This window comes from Pinus tabuliformis, chromosome 3_2, assembly GCF_031772625.1.
Source record: "Pinus tabuliformis cultivar Carrire ecotype Pingquan chromosome 3_2, CPIR1, whole genome shotgun sequence".
Lineage (NCBI taxonomy): Eukaryota > Viridiplantae > Streptophyta > Pinopsida > Pinales > Pinaceae > Pinus > Pinus tabuliformis.
In genome coordinates this window covers 651,272,363-651,279,151 of record NC_142302.1, presented here as the reverse complement: position 1 = coordinate 651,279,151, position 6,789 = coordinate 651,272,363, and the positions used below count along the sequence as shown (strand labels likewise).

Below are 6,789 nucleotides of genomic sequence, written 5' to 3'. Positions count from 1 at the left end.
TTTAGGGGGTGACCGTGGGAACATTTAATATATAGACTAGTTACTTAGATAATTGGGTAATACAAAAGAGGGAAATTTTCCTCTTAGTAAACTTTAACAAATATAAAGTACATGTATTGTTTGGCAACCTCTAATTTTCAAAACTCTCGTTCAGTGTATACCAGCAAGACGACAAGATGTCCGTTGTCAGTGAAGTGGATTTTTAGTGTTTGAGTGCTACTACCACTACCACATATTTTAGTGTTTGAGTGCTACTACCACTACCACTAATCAACCATAAATGGAATGAAGTCATGTCTATCTGTCTAAGCTTTTGCGTGAGAAGAATAAGATCGGGACTCGGGTGCACTGCTTTCGTTCCAAAGAGCCCCACTGCTGAAGGCGGCGTATGGACTGTCTCGAATCATCAAGCTGTGGAAAGTTGTATTAGTTTACCTGCAATAACAGGTATGCCACTTCCTTTCGCTAATTCCTCCCCTGCCCTCCCCTTCTTCATTGGAAAGATTAAAATACCATACTGAATGGACAGAACATTACATGGGAGATATTAGTAAAAGGATTTTTCGCCAGGTAACTCAAAACAACTTATGGAATATCCTTTTTCGTAATATAACTTCCCTATGACTGCCACTACTTGCTGAGAGGCCGTAACCCTCGTTTTATTGGATCAGTATGTGTACAACCGGGACCTTCCCCCACTCTTTTCTCTCAAATAACTAAATCTGCAGAAATCCACAACCAGGCTCTTGTTGTCAACATTTTACGTGTTAGTTGGAAAATATCAATAAAATTAGCACAGAATTGAGATAGCATGAAAAATTTACATATATTTTAAGAAATTTATATTTTTATATTATTAACATAGATTTATTTTAAAAATGGATCTAAGCAGAAAAAGACCTACAAATCCTCTTTAAGAAATAATAGATCAAAACCCAAATCAACCCCATTGCTGCTTTTAACCAAGATCATTAATTTTGATCACATTATATGCCGTTGTAAAGAGTGAAAACAACGTGGGCCTTGTCCATCTGAAGCAATATGTGTGGTTTGCTGCTGGCTGGTTAGGTGTTATAGTACTAGCTGGTTAGGTGTTATAGTAATGGCTTTTTTAAATGAATCAAATTGGTGGAATGGATAAATAGTTCTAATTTTACAATCATGTTTTAGATTTTTTTAATGTTATAATGCGCAAGATTGCATCTTGTTTTTTAAGTGTGTTTATTTTAAAATAAAGTTTTAGGAATTTTAATTTAATTATTATTTTTAATAATAATCATAAATGAAAGATTGATATGTCAAATTAAATTGATTAATTAAAAAATGTCATCACTAAATTTTAATTTTAATTTTTATCTTTTTTGCTAGCATTAGTATACTAAATTAAGTCAATGTATTTATATGAATTAAATATTTGATATTGGTAGACATTATTTTATGATATGTATTAAAATTCTTAGTTTATGATACATGTTATTTTATTAAAATTAATAAAAGTATAATTTTTTGTTGTTGTTGTTAATTTCATCTCAAAGGGATTTGAACTTAGAATTCCATAGTTTATATAGTACTTTATAACAAGGTGATTCCTCATTAACAATAATTTAAAAAAAAATAATTAAATTATATATTTTTTAAAATTATTATGGTTAATTATTATAAAAAGAATTAATATACATTTTAAATTCATACAATTAAAAAAACATATAACAACATTTTTAACCACACAAATTTACACTCACTTTACAATTTTTTATTAAAATAAACTTTATTAGAATACTATAGTTTATCTATATTACATCCCAAAAATAAGTAACTCATTTCGTAGGACCCTTATTACATCCCAAAAATAAGTAACTCATTTCATAGGACCCTTATTTAGTTGACACAATTTTTTAATTAAATTGACTATTTTATAAAAGCCAAAATTAATTTAAAAAAATGATTTGTAATATTTAAAAGTTAAACCTAATATATTATTGAGTCGAGAGGCTCATTCTACAACCTAGTATGAGAGGATGTGTAAGTTTCTCTGTACGCATGTGCCCCTTTAAACTAAAATTACAAATTAAAAATTATGTTCTAAATAGAAAAATATTGTTGGCTATAATTAAAAAAATGAATATGTTGCAAAGTATTTAGAAGTGAAAAAAAAGTGTGAATAAGATGTTTAAATCTTATACGTTTCAGAAATATTTCAACAAAATATTTAAATAAACTATTTGAAGATCTATGTTAACTAATTTATATCAATATCAACTTTATATATATATATATATATATATAAGTTTTTATGGTTAAAATTTTTATTTGATCATAACTCTATTTAACATTTAAAAATACAATTTAAATAATGAAAAATAACACATTATATTTTACACTCTAAAAAAATTTACATTGTACTTAAAATGGATCTATATTAATATTAAATAATATCATATAAAATTACCAAAAAAATTATATTAAATAATATAATATAAAATTACCCAAAAAAAATTTAAATGTAAAAATATTGTAAGGTAAGTGTGTAAGATGAACGAATCAACATAAAACCCGTATGGATTGAGGAACTAAAGAATAATCACTGAGACTTGAACGTCAGTGCAATTTTCTTACTCTCTTTTTTTTGTAATTTGAAAAACGAAGTCATATTTGTTTCCACCAACGACGTCTCCGTCCTTGTATTTGTTCAACACATGCGAAGAATATTAAAGGAAAAGTTTTCTAACATGTTTTAGTTTTGTTAAGACATATGCACTTACGACATAAATATGACCATTTTTGGTTAACATATTAGAAAGATAATAGAATGAAGATTTAATAGAAAACAAAGGTACGGAAATGCGGTCTTCCTTTTTGAGTTGTTGTTAATATCTTTATGGATTTTTTAGAAGAAAAAATTCTCAACTCTTGGCATAAAAAACTGAAGTGTTAGCTTTGGTTTATCGATGACATTTTTGTCATTTTGTAGCATGGGAAGGTCACGCTTGATGATTTCTACTTTCGTCTTAACAACATTTCCCCTTACATTCAATTTATCATGGAGATAAAATCTAACAGACTCCTTTCCTTCCTTGATGTCCTTGTATATCGACAACCTCATGGTTTTTTATCCCATCAAGTCTACTCGAAGAAGATCCACCCTGATCGGTATCTTCATCCCCTTCCTCACCACGACCCATCTTAGAAATCTAGTGTTCTCAAAACTCTCATTTCTCGAGCCCTTAAAACCTTTACTCCTCAATTCCTTCCCTCAGAAAAGGCCCATCTTTTCCAAGCTTTCAGAGCTAATGTCTACACCCCTTCTCAAATTTGTAAAGCCTTTAGGTTGTCTCAAATCCCAAATTTCGGTCTACTCCCCCCTCTCCTCCTCAAGGTCGAGTCTCTGTTCCATATATTAAAGGGACCACTCACCTCATTTATAAAATCCAATAAAAAAGGAATATAAAACCATCTTTAGACCTCATAGAACTCTAAGGCACATGTTTAGGTCAACCAAATATAAGTCTGGACCCATGTCATGTTTTGGTGTTTACCAAATTCCCTTCTCATGCATGAAATGTTATATTGGTCAAACTAGTCGTCCTTTCAAAACTCACTTAAAGGAACATATAGCTGATACTAACCATCTCTGTTTATTTAAGTCAACCACTATTGATCATTTATTCAATTACAAACATCTTTTTTGTTTCGATCAATCCAAAATTCTAGTCTGTGTTCCTTTTCACAATATTTGCATGAGTAGGGATGCTCTTGAAATAAAGAAGCACCCCGGTAATTTCAATAGGGAAGATGGATTCAAATTAAGTCAGTCCTGCAAACCTGTAATCCATCATCGTTCTCATTAAAAAATTTGTTATGTTGATCATGATTTGTTTATCTAAATTGTTTATTCTCCTTGGATATTTATTTCAATAGTTGAATTTTATATAATTTTTTTATTAATTTTATTAATTTATTTTATTGCTTAATGATTTTTTATCATTTATTTCCTCCTTTAAAATCTTTCTCATCCCTTCTATTTCTTTATTAAGTTTAAATTATCGATTATTCCTCCTTTAATTTTTTTTAACTCCTTTATTTATTTGTTTAAATCATTGATTTTAATTTCAGTACAATTTTTTTTTATTTTTTTATTTTTGGCGTGGTTCACGGACACCTTCGGTCAACAGGTGGCACTACGTCCACGGGAAAAATCTGGGCTGACGCCCCTCGGCCTACTGCAAGACCTGACCCCAAGAGCTTTTGGGAATTGACCTTGTGACCTCCCATATGGTGAGGCCCCAACTTGACCGATTGAGCTAACCCTTGGGGCTAATTTCTTTTCATCATAGAGGTTTCATTATTATTTGATTCATTTCTTTTCTTTATCCCCTTGACTTGGTCTTTGTGGAATTCTTTGAATTTAATTATTTAAATAATATTTTTACTTTTAATTATTTTAATTAAAATCCGCGTTAATTATTATTTGTTGTTAATTTATTTTTAATGGTTAATTATTTCCGTCTTTGAATTCCCCCCTTCACTTTATTTTATCTATTTAAATAATTGAATTGTATTAATTTATTATTATTTTTAATTATTAATTCGTTTATTTTAATTTGTTTTCCTTTGATTTTAAATTCATCTTATTTTTAATTCAAAATCTTTTTCATTATTAAAAAATCTTCTTTAAACACCCCTTTTTGACTTGACCCTTAACAACTATTTTAAATTTTATTATTTTTCCCATTGACTTGACCCTTAAGGGCTATTTTAAAATTTATTATTTTCCCAACGACTAAATAAGTGAAGTCTTCTATATTTAAGGCTTCCAGCACTTGCTTGTTGATCATTCAATATTCTCTAGTCCCTATGATGGGTGGAGGGGCCACCCGAAACGTTGGACAAGATATTAATCCTATACATAGTTCCATTTGAAAATTTTCTTCAAATATTAGAAAGATATTGGGTGAAAAAATGTCAACATAGTTTGTTTGTACTTTAATAAATTATAGACAATGTCTACTAATATGTCAATTTTAACCAATTAAAACTCGTTCGAATTCAACTATTTTTTTGTTCAAAAATAATTGATAGTATGAGTGTTTGAATCTTGTTTTAGATGGTGGAAATGGATTCATCATCATCAAAAAGCTTGGGGAACCCAAAATCTTGAAACTTGACAGCTGTAATCGGGATTTCCAAAAACTTCCACCAGATTTTTTCAAAATCCTGCTAGAATTTCCATTATTTTCCAGGTAAAATTGATGCCACTTTAGACTACAGGTAAATTATATATGAATATGGCATTAACATAGGATTTCCAAAATTGGCATTTATCCATTTTCTTATTTAAAATGTATGTGATTTTCATACATTCATGTGAAATTTTCTAACTAAATTATTTGAAATTAGAAATTGTTGATTATTAGATGCTTTGGAGTTTTTGGCCCACGTTGTTTAATTATTAGATATTTTGGAGCTTTTGGTCAGAATCCGATGAATGCTTTTTTGGGTTGAATCCTGATTTGTATTATTTCAACTGGGGTTTTGACTACATAAATGAATTCAACACCCTATAAAACCCTTGGGGCACTTGGATTGTGGAGAGTTCACAACTCAAACTTGTGATTCCAACAAATACCTACTCGATTTTGGGCAAAGTTGACTGAAAAATCTACTAAAAAACCCTCCAAAACATACTACGACAATCTTCTATATGTTTATACATTGTTCTATTATTGTATTTTTTTATTATGATAATGGTAAAATTTTAATGTTATTTTTAGTTATCCATGTTCATTGAGGAGAAGGATGGACATGCCTTATCTCAAGGCTGCTCTTTTAGGAATGCAATTAATAGAATACACTATGCAAGTATACTAACTTGATCACCCATTGTGTAAATTTTAGAGAAGTTAGAGGAGGAGCTAGTGTTTGAAGGTAGTAGAGGTGATAGTTTCTAACTTCCTCTCATTCAATAAATCCAAGTTAGTATTATACTACTTTAGTAGATTTTGGCCTTCTACACCAAATTCAAAAAAGTGGCTCTTTACGATATGGGAAAAGGACTAGAGGTATATCTTGTTTCTAAATAGTTTTTTTATTGTAAAGTTTCATATCTTGTTTATGGTTACAAATCATTTTAGGGTCCTAGGGAAGAGGGTGTGTTTTTTCTACTTCATGGTTCTCATGATTCAATTGATCCAATTGTGACTAAAATTCTTGTTTTGATATGTCTTCAAAATCTACAAATACACTTGTGTGTCATTTTTTTGAGAAATTGGCATTACATTGAAGAGATATTGGAAAACATATATCTATTCGGTTAATCTTGGTCTTTTCTCATATGGACATATATGTGCAAACATTGGTATTAATAAGGGATTATTATATAAGTTTAGGCTCTAACAGAATTTAGGGTAACCATAAAATAAGAAAATTGGAAGGGGGTGAATGCATGAAAATGGGTTACACTTTTGGGCCAAATGTGGCGATGAAATTTCAAGTTTTTCCTCTTTTATCGAATTGAAGCCCTCAAATTCATATAAGCATTGTGAGTTTTGATTAAGAGTAAAAAGACAATATGTGGAGAATTATGTTGTTTTCTTAATGATATTTTTGCAAAAAAAATTAGTGTCGTATAATCTATCAAATTTCCATTAAATGCAATACTCGTCCTTGCAAAATTTTGCAAGGACAAGTATTGCATTTAATAGAAATTTGATAGATTATATATATATATATATATATATATATATATATATATATATATATATATATAGATATATATATATATATATATAT

General features: G+C 29.2%; 1 long non-coding RNA gene across 1 annotated transcript; it reads left to right on the top strand.

Annotated features, from left to right (window-relative positions):
• Positions 1-290: 290 nt before the first annotated feature.
• Positions 291-5,263, top strand: LOC149182318 (uncharacterized). The gene is made up of 2 exons (XR_016257590.1): positions 291-447; positions 5,105-5,263. It is a non-coding gene; the product is annotated as an uncharacterized LOC149182318 (long non-coding RNA).
• The last annotated feature ends 1,526 nt before the right edge of the window (positions 5,264-6,789 follow it).